Genomic DNA, 22244 nt, shown 5'->3' on the forward strand with positions numbered 1-22244 from the left:
TAAGTGCAAAACCCTAACAGTGTTGATGAGCAGGGGCATCTTGGAGTCCAAGTTCATCGCTCCCTGAACGTGGCTACACAAATTGATAGGCAGTTAGGAAGTCAAATGGAATTGCTTGAATTTATTGTTTGAGGCGGAACATTAACAGAGTGTAACAAAGCATTATGGTTACAGACAAAGTGCAGTGCAGGTAGACACATGGCGCAAGGTCACATCGAGTTACATTGTGAGGTCAAGTGTCCATCTTACCGGGGACTATTCAAGTTGTCTGTAAAAGCTCAATGGAAGCTGTCCTTCAGACTGGTTGCATGTATTCTGTTTTTTTATCTGTTATCTTTGAACTGACAGCGGGGTGAGAAGAAAGACTGTCTGGGGTATCGGGATTTTTCATTCTGTTGCTTTCGTTACTGAAGTAGTGGGAAGTATAGACAGAGTCCATGGAGGGGAGGCTTGTTTCTATGATGTGCTCAGCTGTGTCCACGGTTCTCTGCAGCTGCTTGCAGGCTTGGGCAGAGCAGTAGCCATATGAGGTGTGAAGTATCCAGATGGGACACTTCCTTTGGTGTGTTGATAAAGTTTGGTGAGGGGCAAAGTGCATATGCCAAACTTCGTATTGTTTGTTCCAGCTATGTCACTTTCGGATCATTTGTATAGGTGCTTGTACTTCTCCTGAATTCAGTGCATTGCAGGAAAACCATCTGTGATTATCCTTGATCCATTCTCCCACCTGGCTCTTTCTGTGCTGTCTTGTTCAACTTCCTTCCAGCCTGTAACTCACCACCTCAGTGATATTTATCAGCAATCCTCCTACTGACTGTAGTCTTCATTGTGAAGAATTGTCTTGCACCTTTTGGTTCACTGAGTTTCACAGGTATCGTTTTGTGTTTGTTTCAACTACTGGACGTTTAATTGAATACAACATGAGGCAGGGTAAAATCAGCCATTACAATTTTAGTTTCCCTGTTACAAACTGGCTGAAGTGTTCATCTTTGCCATAATGAAACTCACAGCATATTATGTTGAATTTGTTTCTTTTTTTTCACTTTTCATTTATTTTGAGTGAGCCACTTCCTCCGTTGCCAGGTTAACAGCCGGCCAGAGCTGCAAGGAGTGTGACATCTTTTTATCGTTCTGTGCTCACTTCCTCTCAGGGTAGAGACAGTGGCCTCAGGAGCAAATACAACAGCGAGATAGTGGGAGGAAAGGATGCTGTGAGCACTGACTGTCTGTCTGTCCAGGTACCATATCAGAGTGGTTTTCCATACAGATCTATCCCTCGTTCTTTGGATGACTTACATTTCCTCTATGTGTAGCCACCTGGCTATGCTTTTGATGTACATATGCCGAGGTCTTCCTCTAGGTTTACTCCCCACGATCTTTCCAGAGAGTATGAGTTTTTCCAGTTCATCTTTCGGCACGATGTGTCCTAGGAATCTGAGTTGTCTTTCTCTTCTTGTTGGTATGAGTGATCGAACTGCTTGGGCCCTTCTGAGAACTTCTTCATTTGATGTGTGTGTGGTCCATGATATTTTTAACATCCTCCTGTAGAACCATAATTCAGCTGCTTCTCGTCTCTTTTCCATTGCTGGAGAAATGGTCGGGCATTCACTTCCATAAGTCAGGATAGAATAAATGTAGCACTGCAGTATTCTGTTTTTAGTGTACGTGCTCATCTTTCTGTCTGTTAATATGGTCTTCATTTTTTGGAAAGCTTCTTTCGCCATTGCTATTCTGTATTTGATATCTGTGTCACACCTGCCATCACTTGATACTTGGCTGCCAAGATATCTGAATTTGTTGACTTGTTTGATGTTTGTATTTCTGATCTTGATCACACATTGTGGGATGTTTGTCTTTCTGGAGGTGACCATGCTTCTTGTCTTCTTGGTGTTGATTGAGAGGTCTCTGCGATTACTTTCTGCTGCCACTATAGTGAGTAGTTCTTGAAGTTTTTGTTTCTGAGTCAGCTATTAGTATGATGTCATCAGCATATCTGATGTTATTTATATTATGGCCTCCAATTGTGAATCCTTTGTCTTTGATACTTCTCAAGACATTTTCACTATACAGGTTGAATAAGTCAGGCGAAAAGACGCAACCTTGCCTGACTCCTCTCATGATATTCACATACTCACTCACTTCTCCTTCTATTCTGATGGATGCTGTCTGGTCCCAGTATAAGTTTCTTAACACATGTTTATCTTTCCCATCTATGTCAAGATTTTGAAGCATTTCCAGAAGATCTTGCTGCCTGACATGTCAAAAGCTTTTGTATAGTCAATGAAACATAGGTAGATGTCTTTTTGTACCTGGATGGCTTGTTCCCAGATCATCCATAGCATTAAAAATTGCATTTCTGGTTCCGGTGTTTTCCACAAAGCCGCATTGTTCTTTACTAATTTCTGGTTTTATACAGTGTCTTGCTCTCATCGTGAATACTCTGAGAATAATTTTTGCCACGTGGCTCATCAGGCTTATCGTACAATGTAACTCACATTCTGTTGTCCCCTCTTTCTTTGGAAGTGTGATGAACACTGATTTACTTAAATCATCAGGTATCTCCTCATGATCATAGATTTCATTTGCTATCTCACTAATTTTCTCTATTCCAAAATCTTCTAAAGCCAGTATCATTTCAACAGCTAGTGTCTTACACGGTGAAGACTGACACAAAATATTACATATTAATGTGTGTTTAAAAGAGAGAAGTATGTGGAAGTCGTTCATGTCTTCGGCAATTGAATGGAGCACGACTGCACAAGTGCGTGTAAGTCGGACCGTGAGGCAATGGGAGTGTGTTTAAAAGAGAGCAGATTAACGGAGTGGGCGACGGAGTAGAGGGAGACAGAGTAGGAAGGCTTTGACTAGAGCGGCTTCAGCCAGCAGAGGCTGAGGAAGAGCTTCACTCCAAGTGAGTTAAGGCCGGGTAAGTTCCTTTAATAAATCAAATTACCTTAAGAGTAGGTAATGGAGGCAGCAATTAGGGCAGTTGAGTGCTCTGTTTGCAGGATGTGGGAAGTCAGGGTGAGCACAATTGTCCCTGATGACTATACCTATAAAAGGTGCATCCAACTGCAGCTCCTGACAAACCGAGTTAGGGAACTGGAGCTGGAGCTGGATAAACTTCGGATCATTCGGGAGGCAGAGGCAGAGATGAATATTAGTTACAGGGAATAGTTGCCCCTCAGAGTCAGGAGACAGGTAGCTGGGTGACTGTCTGGAGAGGGAAGGGGAATAGACAGAATGAGCAGAGCACCCCTGTGGCCATTCCCATCAATAATAAGTACATCATTTTGGATACCATTGATAGGGACAACCTACCAAGAACAAGTTGCAGTCGTTGAGTCTCTGGCACCGAGACTGGACCCTCAGTTCAGAGGGGAAGGAGGGAAAAGAGGAGAGCAGTAGTGATAGGGGATTCGATAATTAAGGGGACAGATAAGAAGTTCTGTGGAAGAGGTCGAGAATCCTGGATGGTCTGTTGCCTCCCTGGTGCCAAGGTCTGCGATATCTCGGATTGAGTTTTCGGTATTCTCAAGAGGGAGGGTGAGCAGCCGGATGTCATCCATGTAGGGACCAATGACGTGGGTAGGAAGAGTGAGGAGGCCCTGAAAGGTGAGTTTAGGGAGTTAGGCGCCAAGTTAAGGGACAGGACCTCCAGGATGGCAATCTCAGGATTGCTGCCAGTGCCACGTGCAGGCGGGTTTAGAAATAGTAAGATAGCACAGCTCAACATGTGGCTGAAGACATGGTGCAGGAGGGGAGGCTTCAGATTTATAGATAATTGGGCAGTTATCCAGGGAAGGTGGGACCTGTTCCGGCGGGACGGTTTACATCTGAACTGGAGGGGGACAAATATTCTCGCAGGTAGGGTTGCTAGAGAGATTTAAACTAGATACGAGGGGGGAGGGGAACCAGAGTGTAGGAACAGATGTAGGGAAGAAGTAAGAAAAAGAAAATAGTAAAGTTGTTTGCACCGTTAGTGATAAACAGAGAGTAAGAGGTGGAAAATCTCTTAAATGCTTTTATTTTAATGCTAGGAGCATTATAAGAAAGGTGGATGAGCTTACAGCATGGATTGATACCTGGAAGTATGATGTGGAAGCCAGTAGTGAAACATGGTTACAGGAGGGGTGTGATTGGCAACTAAATATTCCTGGATTTAATTGCTTCAGGTGTGATAGAATCGGAGGGACAAGAGGGGGAGGTGTTACATTGCTTGTCAGAGAAAATGTTACAGTGGTACTCTGGCAGGATAGATTAGAGGGCTCATCTATGGAGGCTATTTAGGTGGAATTGAGGAAAGGAAAAAGTGCAGTAAAACTTCTGGGGGTGTATTATAGACCAGCTAATGGAAAGCGAGAGTTGGAGGAGCACATTTGTAAGGAGGTAGCAGATATTTGTAGTAAGCACAAGGTTGTCATCGTGGGAGATTTTAATTTTCCACACATAGACTGGGAAGCCCATACTGTAAAAGGACTGGATGGTTTGGAGTTTGTAAAATGTATGCAGGATAGTTCTTTTGCAGCAATACATAGAGGTACCAACTAGAGAAGGGACAGTGTTGGATCTCCTGTTAGGGAATGAGATAGGCCAGGTGATGGAGGTTTGTGTTGGGGAGCACTTTGGGTCCAGTGATCACAATGCTATTAGTTTCAATATAATTGTGGAGGAGGATAGATCTGGACCCAGGATTGAGATTTTTGATTGGAGAAAGGCTAACTTTGAGGCGATGTGGAAGGATTTAGGAGGAGTGGATTGGGACAATTTGTTTTATGGTAAGAATGTAATTGAGAAATGGAGGTCATTTAAAAGTGAAATTTTGGGAGTACAGAATCTTTATGTTCCTGTTAGGTTGAAAGGAAAGGTTAAAAGTTTGAGAGAGCCATGACTTTCAAGGGATATTGGAAACTTGGTTCGAAAAAAGAGAGATACCTACAATAAATATAGGCAGCATAGAGTAAATGAGGTGCTCGAGGAATATAAAGAATGTAAAAAGAATCTTAAGAAAGAAATTAGAAAAGCTAAAGGAAGATATGAGGTTGCTTTGGCAAGTAAGGTGAAAATAACCCCCAAGGGTTTCTACTGTTATATTAATAGCAAAAGGTTAGTGAGGGATAAAATTGGTCCGTTAGAGAATCAGAGTGGGCAGCTATGTGTGGAGCCAAAAGAGATGGAGGAGATTCTGAACAATTTCTTTTCTTCAGTATTCACTAAGAAGAAGGATATTGAATTGTGTAAGATAAGGGAAACAGGTAGGGAAGTTATGGAAACTATGATGATTAAAGAAGAGGAAGTATTGGAGCTTTTAAGGAATATAAAAGTGGATAAGTCTCTGGGTCCTGACAGGATATTCGCTCAGACCTTGATTGAAGTTAGTGTGGAAATAGCAGCGGCTCTGACAGAAATATTTCATTCTTATCAAATCTTTTTATTGTATATATAGGAAAAATAACATGAGTACATCGAAGTAACAACACTTACAATGCCTCAAAAAAGAACCATCATCTTAAAGATTGAAAACAAAATTTTGTGATAACAAAAAAAACCTACTGAGCAGAAAAGTGAGAAAAAAAAGAGAACCCATTAGGTGTACAACCCCGGAGCCATGCGTCATACAAAAAGCTTCTAAAAATAAACATCAAACCGCCAGCAAGAAAAAAAAATATACTAAAAAAATTTACAATTAGATCGTGGAAAAATTATATCAATTAACTCAAATGATAATAACGAGCAAATGAGCCCCATCTTTTCTCAAAATCAAATAAAGGTTCAAAGGTTCGACTTCTAATTTTCTCCAAACTAAGACATAGCATCACTTGAGAGAACCATTGTGACAAAGTGGGAGCTGATGTATCCTTCCACTTCAACAAAATGGCCCTCCTAGCTATCAATGTAACAAATGCAATAACATGTTGGTCAGACACAGAAATACCATGAATATTTTGAGGAACTATTCCAAAAAGCACAGTTAATTTATTAGGTTGTAAATTAATTTTAAGTGCTTCAGAAATTGTTGAGAAAACCGACTTCCAGAACTGTTCCAATATAGAACAAGACCAAAACATATGTGTCAGTGTAGCTATCTCAGTTTTACATCTATCACAATGACTATCAACATTAGGAAAGATTTTAGAAAGTCTCTCCTTTGTCAAATGATAACGATGTACAATTTTAAATTGAATCAATGAATGGCTAGCACAAATTGAAGAAGAGTTAACCAACTTCAATGCTCGTATCCAATTCTCTGTCATAAAAGTCAAATTAAGTTCCTTTTCCCAATCCTGTTTAATATTAGACAAAGGACGCTTATCCCATTGTAATAGTAAATTATAAATTCTTCCAATAGAACCCTTAATCAAAGAATTCATACTCATAATAGTATCTAACAGGTCAACCTCCAATATGTAAGGGAATTACTCAAATACTTTTGTAAAAAATGTCTAACTTGAAGGTATTTGCAGAAAGTGTGAGTATGAAAGAGAATATTTATCAATTAATTCTTCAATTGGAGACTCTATAGTCAGGGGAGCAGACAGGAGATTTTGTGGATGTGAGAAGGACACCCGCATGGTTTGTTGCCTCCCGGGCGCCAGGGTCCGGGATGTCTCTGACCAGGTGCACGACATCCTGGTACAAGAGGGAAAGCAACCAGAAGTCGTGCTACATGTTGGGACCAACGACGTAGGCAGTAAGAGGGATGAGGTCCTGAAGTGTGAGTTTCGGGAATTAGGCAGAAGGCTGAAGAACAGGACCTCAAGGGTGACATTCTCAGGATTGCTGCCAGTGCTACGTGACAGAGATGGTAAGAATCTGAGGAGATGGCAGTTGAATGCGTGGTTGAGGTGTTGGTGCAGGGAGCAGGGTTTTAGGTTTTTAGATCATTAAGATCTCTTCTGGGGAAGGTGGGACCTGTACAGATTGGATGGGTTGCACCTGAACTCGAGGGGGAGCAATATCCTTGCAGGTAGGTTTGCTAGCATGGTTTGGGAGGGTTTAAACTAATTTGCAAGTGGGATGGGACCAGGAGCAATACAGCAGTGCAAGAAGTGCATGGAGTAAAGCCAGATCTAACATATAGAGAGCTTTGAGGAAAGAGAAGCAGAATAAACGGTGTAAAGACAGTAAGGTAGAAGGGCTGAAATGTGTATACCTCAATGCAAGAAGCATCAGGAACAAAGGTGATGAACTGAGAGCTTGGATACATACATGAAATTATGCTGTAGTGGCCATTACAGAGACTTGGCTGGCACCAGGGCAGGAATGGATTTTCAATATTCCTGGATTTCAGTGCTTTAAAAGGGATAGAGAGGGCGGAAAAAGGGGAGGAGGGGTGGCATTACTGGTCAGGGATACTATTACAGCTACAGAAAGGGTGGGTAATGTAGCAGGATCCTCTTTTGAGTCAATATGGGTGGAAGTCAGGAACAGGAAGGGAGCAATTACTCTACTGGGGGTATTCTATAGGCCCCCTGTTAGCAGCAGAGATACAGAGGAGCAGATTGGGAGGCAGATTTTGGAAAGGTGCAAAAATAACAGGGTTGTTATCATGGGTGACTTTAACTTCCCTAATATTGATTGGCACCTGATTAGTTCCAAGGGTTTAGATGGGGCAGAATTTGTTAAGTGTGTCCAGGATGGATTCCTGTCACAGTATGTGGACAGGCCGACCAGGGGGAATGCCATACTAGATCTAGTACTAGGTAATGAACCGGGTCAGGTCACAGATCTCACAGTGGGTGAACATCTGGGGGACAGTGACAACTGCTCCCTGGCCCTTATAATTATCATGGAAAAGGATAGAATCAGAGAGGACAGGAAAATTTTTAATTGGGGAAAGGCAAATTATGAGGCTATAAGGCTAGAACTTGCGGGTGTGAATTGGGATGATGTTTTTGCAGAGAAATGTACTATGGACATGTGGTCGATGCTTTGAGATCTCTTGCGGGATGTAAGGGATAAATTTGTCCCAGTGAGGAAGATAAAGAATGGTAGGGTGAAGGAACCATGGGTGACAAATGAGGTGGAAAATCTAGTCAGGTGGAAGAAGGCAGCATACATGAGGTTTAGGAAGCAAGGATCAGATGGGTCTATTGAGGAATATAGGCAAGCAAGAAAGGGGAGTAAGAAGGGGCTGAGAAGAGCAAGAAGGGGACATGAGAAGGCCTTGGCGAGTAGGGTAAAGGAAAACCCCAAGGCATTCTTCAATTATGTGAAGAAGAAAAGAATGACAGAAGTGAAGGTAGGACCGATTAGAGATAAAGGTGGGAAGATGTGCCTGGAGGCTGTGGAAGTGAGCGAGGTCCTCAATGAATACTTCTCTTTGGTATTCACCAATGAGAGGGAACTTGATGATGGTGAGGACAATATGAGTGAGGCTGATGTTCTGGAGCATGTTGATATTAAGGGAGAGGAGGTGTTGGAGTTGTTAAAATACATTAGGACAGATAAGTCCCCGGGGCCTGACAGAATATTCCCCAGGCTGCTCCATGAGATGAGAGAAGAGATTGCTGAGCCTCTGGCTTGGATCTTTATGTCCTCCTTGTCCACGGGAATGGTACCGGAGGATTAGAGGGAGGTGAATGTTGTCCCCTTGGTCAAAAAAGGTAGTAGGGATAGTCCGGGTAATTATAGACCAGTGAGCCTTATGTCTGTGGTGGGAAAGCTGTTGGAAAAGATTCTTAGAGATAGGATCTATAGGCATTTAGAGAATCATGCTCTGATCAGGGACAGTCAGCATGGCTTTGTGAAGGGCAGATCGTGTCTAACAAGCCTGATAGAGTTCTTTGAGGAGGTGACCAGGCATATAGATGAGGGTAGTGCAGTGGATGTGATCTATATGGATTTTAGTAAGGCATTTGACAAGGTTGCACATGGTAGGCTTATTCAGAAAGTTAGAAGGCTTGGGATCCAGGGAAGTTTGGCCAGGTGGATTCAGAATTGGCTTGCCTGCAGAAGGCAGAGGGTGGTGGTGGAGGGAGTACATTCAGATTGGAGGATTGTGACTAGTGGTGTCCCACAAGGATCTGTTCTGGGACCTCTACTTTTCGTGATTTTTATTAACGACCTGGATGTGGGGGTAGAAGGGTGGGTTGGCAAGTTTGCAGACAACACAAAGGCTGGTGGTGTTGTAGATAGTGTAGAGGATTGTCAAAGATTGCAGAGAGACATTGATAGGATGCAGAAGTGGGCTGAGAAGTGGCAGGTGGAGTTCAACCGGAGAAATGTGAGGTGGTACACTTTGGAAGGACAAACTCCAAGGCAGAGTACAAAGTAAATGGCAGGATACTTGGTAGTGTGGAGGGGCAGAGGGATCTCGGGGTACATGTCCACAGATCCCTGAAAGTTGCCTCACAGGTGGATAGGGTAGTTAAGAAAATTTATGGGATGTTAGCTTTCATAAGTCAAGGGATAGAGTTTAAGAGTCGCGATGTAATGATGCAGCTCTATAAAACTCCGGTTAGGCCACACTTGGAGTACTGTGTCCAGTTCTGGTCACCTCACTATAGGAAGGATGTGGAAGCATTGGAAAGGGTACAGAGGAGACTTAGCAGGATGCTGCCTGGTTTAGAAAGTATGCATTATGATCAGAGATTAAGGGAGCTAGGGCTTTACTCTTTGGAGAGAAGGAGGATGAGAGGAGACATGATGGAGGTGTACAAGATAATAAGAGGAATAGATAGAGTGGATAGTCAGCGCCTCTTCCCCAGGGCACCACTGCTTAATCCAAGAGGACATGGCTTTAAGGTAAGGGGTGGGAAGTTCAAGGGGGATATTAGAGGAAGGTTTTTTACTCAGAGAGTGGTTGGTGTGTGGAATGCACTGCCTGAGTCAGTGGTGGAAGCAGATACACTAGTGAAGTTTAAGAGAGTACTAGACAGGTATATGGAGGAATTTAAGGTGGGCGCTTATATGGGAGGCAGGGTTTGAGGGTCGGCACAACATTGTGAGCCGAAGGTCCTGTACTGTGCTGTACTGTTCTATGTTCTATGTTCAAAGGACATCAATCTATCTTCTTTAAATAAATCCAAAAAAGAATGAATACCTTTATTTTTCCAAAGTAAAAGAATTGGATCACTCAAAGAAGGCTTAAAAAAGTAATTTCGGTAAATTAAACTACAAAGTTTAAATTTTTTAAGATTAAAAAAATTGCGGAACTGGAGCCAAATTTGTAAAGAATACTTCATCACAGTATATAGGTTTAAATTAACAACTTTACCTAATTGCATAGGTAAAGGAGCCCCCAATAACGAGGTTAAATAAAACTGTTTTACAACTTTTAGTTCCAGGTCTATCTAAATTGGCTGATCACTCTTATCCACCCAGTATAACCAAAAAGACATATATCGCAGATTAACAGCCCAATAATACATTCTAAAATTAGGCAAAGCAAGACCTCCATCCTTTTTCAATTTCTGTAAATGACATTTACTAATTCTTGGTCTTTTATTATTCCAAATAAAAGATAAAATAATAGAATCAATCCGATCAAAACACTTCCTAGTCAAAAAAACAGGAATATTCTGAAATAAATATAAAAATTTCAGTAGAATCATTGTTTTAACTATATGAATACGACCAACACGTGAAAATGTAAGTGGACTCCATCTACTAAATAATTACTTCATAGAGTCTACTAAGGGAACAAAATTAGTTGTATAAAGATCCTTATATTTTTTAGTAATTATAATACCTAAATATCTAAAAGAGTCCGAAACTTTAAAAGGAGTATTATCATATATAGAAACAGAATCATTTAAAGGAAACAATTCACTTTTACTAAAATTAATTTTATGTTCTGAAAAACCTCCGAATTCATTAAATAATTTTAGCAGGGCAGGACTGGATTCATCAGGGTTAGATATATAAACCAATAAATTATCAGCATAAAGAGAGACCTTATGCATGGTCTCATTCACAAAGATCCCATGGATATTTTTAGCCTCACGAAGAGCAATAGCAAGGGGTTCTAATATTAAATTAAATAACAAAGGACTTAATGGACAGCCTTGCCTTGTCCCCCGTGAAAGCTGAAAAAAGGGAGACCTACAATTGTTAGTAGCAATAGGGGCTTTATATATCATTTTAATCCAATTATTAAAATTAAAACCAAAGCCAAATTTCTCTAAAACATTGAATAAATATTTCCATTCGACTCGGTCAAATGCTTTTTCAGCATCCAAAGATACAACACATTGTGGAATTTTAGAAAAGGATGAATATATAATGTTAAGTAGTCTCCGAACATTTGAAAAGGAATAGCGACCCTTTATAAAGCCTGTTTGATCTTTACAAATAATTTTACCCAAAATATTCCCCAACCAATTGGCCATTATCTTTTACAAAATCTTAGCGTCAAAATTCAGTAATGAAATAGGTTTATATCAAGCACAGTTAGTAGGATCTTTATCTTTTTTAAGAATTAAAGAAATAGAGGCCTCATAAAAAGTAGAGGGTAAGTCACCTTTCACAAGAGAATCCTTAAACATTTCCAACATACACGGAGAGAGCCACTTTCCAAAATTTTTATAAAATTCTACAGGATAGCCATCAAGTCCTGGGGATTTGCGAGATTGCATTGAAAAAATAGCCTTATGAATTTCAGCTCCAGTAATTTGAGCATCGAGAATCTTTTGATCCTCAGCCGAGATTTTAGGAAAAACAATCTTTCGTAAAAAAGCATTCATTTTAGAAGAATCTAATGGACATTGAGATTTATATAGCTCAGCATAAAAGTCTTGAAAAATCTTATTAATTTCCTCATATTCCTGAGCTAAGGTACCATCTTTCCTACGAATTTTCATGATTTGCCTTTTGGCTGCAGCCATTTTTAATTGTGATGCAAGCAGTTTATTAGTTTTATCTCCAGACATATAAAATTGGCTCTTTAACTTAAGCAAATAACCTTCAATGGGATGAGTTAACAACAGGTTATATTATGATTGAAGTTCCACCTTTTGTTTAAATAAATCGGTATTGGGGGAAATTGCATAAATATTATCTAAATCTTTAATTTGTTTTGAAATTCTATCTAATTCTGCTTTAGCTTGTTTTTTAAGCTTAGCTGAAAAAGAAATAATCTGACCACGTAAAAATGCTTTAAATGTATCCCATATAACTAATTTAGACATACCCCCTATATCATTAAAAAGAAAAAATTCTTTTGTCTGGTTTTCAATGAAAGTGACAAAGTCAGAGTTTTGCAATAATGTCTGAGACATGCACCAAGGTTTGCAGGCAAGAGTGACATCATCAAATTCAAAAGACAAACTCAGAGGCCCATTATCAGATATAGCAATAGCGTCATATTCGTAAGTTTTAACACTAGGCAAGAAGCGGGGATCGATTATAATATAATCAATCCTCGAATGTTTTTTATAAACGTGTGAGAAGAAAGAATATTCTCTTTTGTCGGAATGAAGATACCTCCACAAATCAATCAACCCAAAATCAATCAAAAAGGAATTAATAACTGACGCGGATCGATTTGGAAGTCGCTGATTGGTTGAGCTCTATCAATCATAGGATTTAAACAACAGTTAAAATCCCCACCCATTATGAGCATATATTCATTTAAATCAGGCAGTAAAGCAAATACCTTTTTAAAAAAAGAACGATCATCTAAGTTAGGACCATAGGAACCATAGAAAACTACAGCACAGACATAGGCCTTTTGGCCCTTCTTGGCTGTGCTGAACCATTTTCTGCCTAGTCCCACTGACCTGCACACGGACCATATCCCTCCATACACTTCCCATCCATGTATCTGTCCAATTTATTCTTAAATGTTAAAAAAGAACCCGCATTTACCACCTCGTCTGGCAGCTCATTCCATACTCCCACCACTCTCTGTGTGAAGAAGCCTCCCCTAATGTTCCCTTTAAACTTTTCCCCCCTCACCCTTAACCCATGTCCTATAGTTTTTTTCTCCCCTTGCCTCAGTGGGAAAAGCCTGCTTGCATTCACTGTATCAATACCCATCATAATTTTATATACCTCTATCAAATCTCCCCTCATTCTTCTACGCTCCAGGGAATAGAGTCCTAACCTATTCAACCTTTCTCTGTAACTCTCTTGGGAGTTTCTCAAGTCCCAGCAACATCCTTGCAAACCTTCTCTGCACTCTCTCAACCTTATTTATATCCTTCCTGTAATTTGGTGACCAAAACTGAACACAATACTCCAGATTCGGCCTCACCAATGCCTTATACAACCTCATCATAACATTCCAGCTCTTATACTCAATACTTTGATTAATGAAGGCCAATGTACCAAAAGCTCTCTTTACGACCCTATCTACCTGTGACGCCACTTTTAGGGAATTTTGTATCTGTATTCCCAGATCCCTCTGTTCCACTGCACTCCTCAGTGCCCTACCATTAACCCTGTATGTTCTACCTTGGTTTGTCCTTCCAACATGCAATACCTCACACTTGTCTGTATTAAACTCCATCTGCCATTTCTCAGCCCATTTTTCCAGCTGGTCCAAGTCCCTCTGCAGGCTCTGAAAACCTTCCTCACTGTCTACTACACCTCCAATCTTTGTATCATCAGCAAATTTGCTGACCCAATTTACCACATTATCATCCAGATCATTTATATAGATGACAAAAAACAATGGACCCAGCATTGATCCCTGTGGCACACCACTAGTCACAGGTCTCCACTCGGAGAAGCAATTCTCTACTACCACTCTTTGGCTTCTTCCATTGAGCCAATGTCTAATCCAATTTACCACCTCTCCATGTATACCTAGCGACTGAATTTTCCTAACTAACCTCCCATGCGGGACCTTGTCAAAGGCCTTACTGAAGTCCATGTAAACAATATCCACTGCCTTCCCTTCATCCACTTTCCTGGTAACCTCCTTGAAAAACTCCAATAGATTGGTCAAACATGACCTAACACGCACAAAGCCATGTTGACTCTCCCTAATAAGTCCCTGTCTATCCAAATGCTTGTAGATTCTGTCTCTTAGTACTCCCTCCAATAACTTACCTACTACCGACATTAAACTTACCGGCCTATAATTTCCCGGATTACTTTTCGAGCCTTTTTTAAACAACAGAACAACATGAGCCACTCTCCAATCCTCCGGCACCTCACCTGTAGACAGCAACATTTTAAATATTTCTGCCAGGGCCCCTGCAATTTCAATGCTAGTCTCCTTCAAGGTCCGAGGGAACACCCTGTCAGGTCCCGGGGATTTATCCACTTTAATTTTCCTTAAGACAACAAGGACCTTCTCCTTTTCGATCTGTACAGTTTCCATGATCTCACTACTTGTTTCCCTTAATTCCATAGACTTCATGCCAGTTTCCTTAGTAAATACAGATGCAAAAAACCTATTTAAGATCTCCCCCATTTCCTTTGGTTCCACACATAGCCGACCACTCTGATCTTCAAGAGGACCAATTTTATCCCTTACAATCCTTTTGCTCTTAATATACCCGTAAAAGCTCTTTGGATTATCCTTCACTTTGACTGCCAAGGCAACCTCATGTCTTCTTTTAGCCCTCCTGATTTCTTTCTTAAGTATTTTCTTGCACTTGTTATTCTCCTCAAGCACCTGATTTACTCCCTGCTTCCTATACATGTCATACAACTCCCTCTTCTTCTTTATCAGAGTTGCAATATCCCTTGAGAACCAAGGTTCCTTATTCCTATTCACTTTGCCTTTAATCCTGACAGGAACATACAAATTCTGCACTCTCAAAATTTCTGCTTTGAAGGCTTCCCACCTACCGATCACATCCTTGTCAGAGAACAACCTGTCCCAATCCACGCTTTTTAGATCCTTTCTCATTCCTTCAAATTTGGCCGCCTTCCAGTTAAGAATCTCATCCCTAGGACCAGATCTATCCTTGTCCATGATCAAATTGAAACTAATGGTGTTATGATCACTGGGACCAAAGTTCTCCCCTACACAGACTTCTGTCACTTGTCCTAACTCGTTTCCTAACAGGAGATCCAATATTGCATCCCCTCTAGTTGGTCCCTCTATATATTGATTTAGAAAACTTTCCTGAACACATTTTACAAACTCTAAACCATCTAGACCCCTAACAGTTTGGGAGTCCCAATCACTATAAGGAAAATTAAAATCCCCTACCACCACAACTTTATGTTTCCTGCAGTTGCCTGCTATCTCTCTGCAGATTTGCTCTTCCAATTCTCATTGACTATTGGGTGGTCTGTAATACAATCCCACTAATGTGGCCATACCTTTCCTCTTTCTCAGCTCCACCCATAAGGACTCAGTAGACAAGTCCTCTAATCTGTCCTGCCTGAGCACTGCTGTAATATTTTCCCTAACAAGCAATGCCACTCCCCCTCCTTTCATTCCTCTGCCTCGATCACATCTGAAACATCGGAACCCTGGAATATTAAGCTGCCAGTCCTGCCCCTCCTGTAGCCAAGTTTCACTAATTGCTACAACATCATAATTCCACGTGTCAATCCACGCCCTCAACTCATCCGCCTTCCCCGCAATACTCCTAGCATTGAAATATATACACCTCAGAAGATTTTTACCACCACTCACCTTTCTATTAGCGGATTTGCTTGAACTTTTAACATCACTTATTTTCACCCCAGCCATACTGTCAGCTCTGGCACTCTGGTTCCCATCCCTCTGCAAATCTAGTTTGAAACCCCCCCAACAGCATTAACAAACCTCTCTGAAAGGATATTGGTCCCCATGTAGTTGAAGTGTAACCCGTCTCTCTTGTACAGGTCCCTCCTGCCCCAGAAGAGGTCCCAATTATGCTAAAATCTGAAACCCTGCTCCCTACACCAGTTCCGCAGCCACTTGAGCATCCTATTCCTACCCTCACTGGCATGTAGCACAGGTAGCAATCCTGAGATTACCACCCTGGAGGTCCTGCTTTTCAACTTCCTACCAAGCTGTCTATACTCACTCTCCAGGACCTCCTCACTCTTCCTTGCTATGTCATTGGTACCGATGTGCACCACAACATCTGGCTGATCACCCTCCCACTTCAGAATGTCATGCAATCGATCAGAGACATCCTTGACCCTGGCACCCGGGAGGCAACAAACCATCCTGGATTCTGTGTCACGACCACAGAACCTCCTATCTGCACCTCTATTGAGTCCCCTATCACTACTGCTCTCCTCTTTATCCACCCTCCCTTCTGCACTGCAGAGCCAGACTCAGTGCCAGAGATCCGGCTGCTGCAAATTAACCAAAACAAATTAACCAAAACAACTTTTCTGTTACGGATTGTTCCTTTAACAATTAAAAATCTGCCATTAGAATCTGATTCAGGATCCTCTTGAATAAATATATTAGGTTTAATGAAAATAGACACGCCTTTTGTTTTACCCTGAGAAGTAGAGTGGAATTGCAAACCATTCCACCATCTAAAAAATCTATTTTGATCTCCCGCCCTGATATGTGTCTCTTGAGCAAAAATTATATCAGGTTGGAATCGGTTAGTAATTTTAAAAGTCTTCTTTCATTTAATAGGATGATTCCAACCACGTACATTCCAACTTAATATATTAATCCATTTGAACAGCATACTATAATTTCATTCTACTTTATACATGCACAAAGCACATACCAATGCAGGATGATCAAAGATGGCGGCGATGAAGAACGCAACCAAATAAAAAACACGCACGCTCCGGAACCACTGAATGGGAAAAAACTAACTCTATACCCACCCACACCCGGAAACCCGAAAAAGGCAAGCGATCTACGATAGAATTCAAAGCTGCTGACTGCTCTGTCTGTGTTTTCTTTCCCTCCCCCCAGTTAGTAAAAAAGTAGAGTGACCTTGTGAGAAAGACAATAAAGTCTCAGCAAAAAAAGGTATTTACATTCCATCAACTGATAAACAAGAACCAAAATAATGTTATCTCTTAGAGAGAAAAAACAGCGCCATGTTTAAGTTTAATATTAATTCCCTAAAAAAGCTTTAAATTCAATTATAAAATGTTATAATAAAACAGAAAAATATATAAAAAGCCCTATTAGTAGTAAAAACTACCAATTAGCTATGAAGTATTAAATTAAAGGAACAAGTCGCCATATCTACTTCCCTCAGTCATAAAATGTCCAGAGATCATTTGAGCAGAGATACTTAAACCATAAATCTTTCCAAAGGAAAACCAATAATATGCAATAAAGAAAACTCCCCATGTTCTTTAATTAGTCTCTCAATGAAATATACAAGTGACCTTCATAAATCTTCTTTCCAAAATGCGAATAATATACAAATAGCCAAACAGCCTTTCAGACGGATCATTCAACAGCGGTGTCGGTGACAGCGGCAGGGAAAGCCTGAACAAAATCCAGTACAGCTTTTGGATCAAAAAAGGTACGAGGAGGAGAATTAGGGGGGAAAATTTTAAATGTTGTCGGACACCTCAAAGACGGGAAAAGATTCTTATCATATGCTTGCTTCATTACCAGGGCAAATTTTGATCTTTGTTCCATTATCTTTCTTGGATAATCTTCGTAGAAGCGGAGCTCAGCTTCCATAAATCTAAAAACTCTCTGTTTTCTTGCCTGTCATATTATTTGATCTTTAATTTTAAAATGATGAAAGCAAATCGGAACAGATCTTGGTTTACTAGAGTCCTTCGATTTCGAAATAAATGCCCTGTGTGCCCTTTCTCTAGCAGGCAGCTTTAATAGAGTGGTAGGACATAAACTGTGGAAAAGCTTACCAAAGTAAGCCGTTAAATCTCCATCTTCAGCTCCTTCCTGCAGCCCAACAACTCTTATATTCCTTCGTCGAGACTTAGTTTCCAGGTCTATAATCTTATTTTGATATCTTTCTAAATGAGTTGTAGCTTCAGACAGGTTTTGCTTAGTTATCTTCAATTCCTCCTCGTGTGAAATAACTTGAGTTTCTAGGTCTTTAAGTTTTCCCAGAAATGACTTCATTTTATTACTATTCTTTTCCAGTTGGTCTTTAATTGATCCATTCTGATCCTTTAATTGAATTCAGTGTCCGAACGATATCTTCAGCCCACAATGGCATTTCATCAGATCTTTCCTTTTGCACCTTTCCTTTCCCATTACCTTTATCACTAGGTTCAGGTAAATTCTTCCCACTTCTTGTAGACATAGACATATTGATCGCCCTCAAGAATCAACAGGTAAAAATTTTAAATTCAAAGCTTAAAATAGGGGGAAAGAAAGAAAACTAAGAGCAGCAGAAAAATACTGCTACTCCATTGGCAGACAGGGGCGGTCCTCCGACATAAGTATTTCAAATGACCTTAGAAATGGGGATGGTGCCGGAGGATTGGCATATTGCTCATGTTGTTCCATTGTTTAAAAAGGGTTCCAAGAGTAAACCTGGCAATTATTGGTCCATGAGTTTGATGTCAGTGGTGGGTAAATTGATGTAAGGTATTCTTAGAGATGGTATATTTAATTATCTGGATAGACAGGGTCTGATTAGGAACAGTCAACATGGATTTGTGCATGGAAGGTCATGTTTGACAAATCTTATTTAATTTATTTTGAAGAGGTTACCAGGAAAGTTGACGAGGGTGAAGCGATGGATGTTGTCTATATGGACTTCAGTAAGGCCTTGGACAAGGTTCCACACGGAAGGTTAGTTAGGAAGGTTCAATCGTTAGGTATTAATATTGAAGAGGTAAAATGGATTCAGCAGTGGCTGGATGGGAGGGGCCAGAGAGTGGTGGCAGATAACTGTGTGTCAGATTGGAGGCCGGTGACTTGTGGTGTGCCTCAGGGATCTGTACTGGGTCCAATGTTATTTGTCATATATATTAATGATCTGGATGATGGGGTGGTAAATTGGATTAGTAATTATGCAGATTATACTAAGATAGGTGGAGTTGTGGATAATGAAGTAGGTTTTCAAAGCTTGCAGAAGGATTTAGGCCAGTTAGAAGATTGGACCGAAAGATGGCAGATGGAGTTTAATGCTGATAAATGTGAGGTGCTACATTTCGGTAGAACTAATCAAAATAGGACATGCATGGTAAATGGTAGGGCATTGGAGAATGCAGTAGAACAGAGGGATCTAGGAATAATGGTGCATAGTTCCCTGAAGGTGGAATCTCATGTGGATAGGGTGGTGAAGAAAGCTTTTAGTACGCTGGCCTTTATAACTCAGAGCATTAAGTATAGGAGTTGGAATGTAATGTTGAAATTGTATTAGGCAGTGGTGAGGCCAAATGTGGAGTATTGTGTACAGTTTTGGTCACCGAATTATAGGAAAGATGTCAACAAAATAGAGAGAGTACAGAGAAGATTTACTAGAATGTTACCTGGGTTTCATTAGATTATGAGGACATGCAGTCCTCTTTTATTGTCATTTAGTAAAGCATGCATTAAGAAATGATACAATATTTTTCCAGAATGATATCACAGAAACACATGACAAACAGACTTTAAAAACTAACAAAAACCATGTAATTATAACATATAGTTACAACAGTGCAAAACAATATCATAATTTGATAAGAACAGACCATGGCACGGTAAAAGTCTCAAAGTCTCTCGAAAGTCCCATCATCTCATGCAGAAGGTAAACCTCCAGTGCCGCCAACTTGCCGATGCAGCATACTGGAAGCATCCAACCACAGTCCGAGTCCATCCGAAAACTCCGAGCCTCCGACCAGCTCTTCCGATACCAAGCACCATCTTTGCCAAGCGTTTCAACCCCGGCCCCGGCAATAGGCAAAGCCGAGGATTTGGGGCCTTCCCCTCCGGAGATTCTCGATCGCACAGTAGCAGCGGCAGTGAAGCAGGCATTTCAGAAGTTACTCCAGGTGTTCCTCTGTGCTTCTCACGGCTGTCTCCATCAAATCCGGATTGTGCACAGCATCCTAGTTAACAGATACGATATTCATTCAGAACGGCCGCGTGGGCTGCGTCATGCCACCATCTTCTCCTCCCTCCTAGACCTAAGTTACAGAGAAAGGGTGAATAAGTTGGGTCTTTATTCTTTGGAACGTAGAAGGTTGAGGGGGAACTTGATAGAGGTCTTTAAAATTATGAGGGGGATAGATAGAGTTGACGTGGATAGGCTTTTTCCATTAAGAGTGGGGGAGATTCAAACAAGAGGACATGAGTTGAGAGTTAAAGGGCAAAAGTTTAGGGGTAACATGAGGGAGAACTTCTTTACTCAAAGAGTGGTAGCTGTGTGGAACGAGCTTCCAGCAGTAGTGGTTGAGGCAGGTTCGATGTTGTCGTTCAAAGTTAAATTGGACAGCTATATGGACAGGAAAGGAATGGAACGTTATGGGTTAGGTGCAGGTCGGTGGGACTAGGTGAGAGTAAGAGGTCGGCATGGACAAGAAGGGCCGAGATGGCCTGTTTCTGTGCTGTAATTGTTATATAGTTACATAAGGCCACTATTTCTTTGCTCTATTATGAACTCTCCAGTATCATCTTCCAGAGTTATAATATCAAGTCTTGTCTCTCTTTTAACTCTTTATATATGTGAAAAACTTTTGATACTTGATATTATTGGCTCACTTACCTTAATTTTTCATCTTGTCTCTCCTGTGTGAGTTTTTTGTTTAGTTTTTTTTTGTCTCCTGTTGGTGATGTAAAAGCTTTCCAATCCTCTAACTTCCCACTATTTTCTTGCTATATTATATGACCCTGCTTTTGCTTTTATCAAGAACAGGAGAAAATCTGTGAATGCTGGAAATCCAAGCAACACATAGACAACATGTACAACATAGAAAACCTACAACACAATACAGGCCCTTCGGCCCAAAAAGTTGAGCCGAACATGTCCCTACCTTAGAAATTACGAAGCAAGCAGCTGAGAAGAAGGGAGAGAAGAAATCGGGTAGAAAAAGTCTTTTTTTTTTAAAACACTGCTCAGGGAGAAGGGTCTGCACTGCGCAGGCGGGTGACGTAGCGCGCCAAGGTTTAAAAGCAGACCACCATATACAGCGGCCATCGTTGGAGTGGACTGAGTCAGAGTGGGACGGCTTTGGCTCAAACAGGCTTCGGCGAGAACAGGCAGAGGCCAGGGTAGGTTCCGGTAAGTTTTTTTTTGTTCAGATTGCTTAGAGTAGAGAGAATGCCAGGCAAGATGTTGGAATGCTCCTCTTGCAGGATGTGGGAAGTCAGGGAGCCCTCTGGTGTCCCTGATCACGACACCTGCAAGAAGTGCATCCAGCTGCAGCTCCTGACAAACCGCATTAGGGAACTGGAGCAGGAGCTGGATGACCTGCGGATCATTCAGGAGACTGAGGAGATTATAGATCGTAGCTACAGGGAGGTAGTTACGCCAAAGGAGCAGACGACAGGAAATTGGGTTACTGTCAGGCGAGGAAAGAAGAAAGGGCAGGCAAAGCAGGGTTCCCCTGTGGCCATTACCCTCAACAACAAGTATACCGCATTGGATACTGTTGGGGGGCATGACTTACCTGGGACTAGCTGCAGTAGCCGGATCTCTGGCACAGAGTCTGGCTCTGCAGTGCAGAAGGGAGGGTGGAAAAAGAGGAGAGCGGTAGTGATAGGGGACTCAATAGAGGTGCAGATAGGAGGTTCTGTGGTCGTGACAGAGAATCCAGGATGGTTTGTTGCCTCCCTGGTGCCAGGGTCAAGGATGTCTCTGATTGCTTGCATGACATTCTGAAGTGGGAGGGTGATCAGCCAGATGTCGTGGTGCACATCGGTACCAATGACATAGCAAGGAAGGGTGAGGAGGTCCTGGAGAGTTAGTATAGACAGCTTGGTAGGAAGTTGAAAAGCAGGACCTCAAGGGTGGTAATCTCAGGATTGCTACCTGTGCTAGGTGCCAGTGAGGGTAGGAATAGGATGCTCTGGAGGATGAACAAGTGGCTGAGGAACTGATGTAGGGGGCAGGGTTTCATCTTTCAGGATCATTGGGCTCTCTTCTGGGGCAGGTGGAACCTGTACAAGAGAGACGTGTTACACTTGAACTACAGGGGGACCAATATCATTTCAGGGAGGTTTGTTAGTGCTGTTGGGGAGGCTTTAAACTAGATTTGCAGTGGGATGGGAACCAGAGTGCCAGAGCTGACAGTGTGGCTGGGGTGAAAATAAATGATGTTGAAAGTTCAAGCAAATCCACTGATAGAAGGTTGTGAGTGGTGGTAAAAATCTTCTGAGTTGTATATATTTCAATGTTAGGAGTATTGTGGGGAAGGCAAATGAGTTGAGGGCGTGGATTGACACGTGGAATTATGATATTATAGCAATTAGTGAAACTTGGCTACAGGAGGGGCAGGACTGGCAGCTTAAT

At 41.4% G+C, this 22244-nt stretch overlaps 1 protein-coding gene across 3 annotated transcripts in view; it reads right to left on the reverse strand.

The window, feature by feature from the left end:
- Positions 1-19321: 19321 nt before the first annotated feature.
- LOC140194847 (uncharacterized) overlaps positions 19322-22244 on the reverse strand; it is a 68464-nt gene continuing 65541 nt past the window's right edge. For 2 of the 3 annotated variants that reach the window (XR_011885301.1, XR_011885300.1), the window contains exon 5: positions 19322-19920. The gene's annotated coding sequence lies outside the window, so the exon portion shown is untranslated. The remainder of the gene's footprint in view (positions 19921-22244) is intronic. The other variant, XR_011885302.1, reaches the window with a different exon arrangement.

Source organism: Mobula birostris, chromosome 3 (genome assembly GCF_030028105.1).
Source record: "Mobula birostris isolate sMobBir1 chromosome 3, sMobBir1.hap1, whole genome shotgun sequence".
NCBI lineage: Eukaryota > Metazoa > Chordata > Chondrichthyes > Myliobatiformes > Myliobatidae > Mobula > Mobula birostris.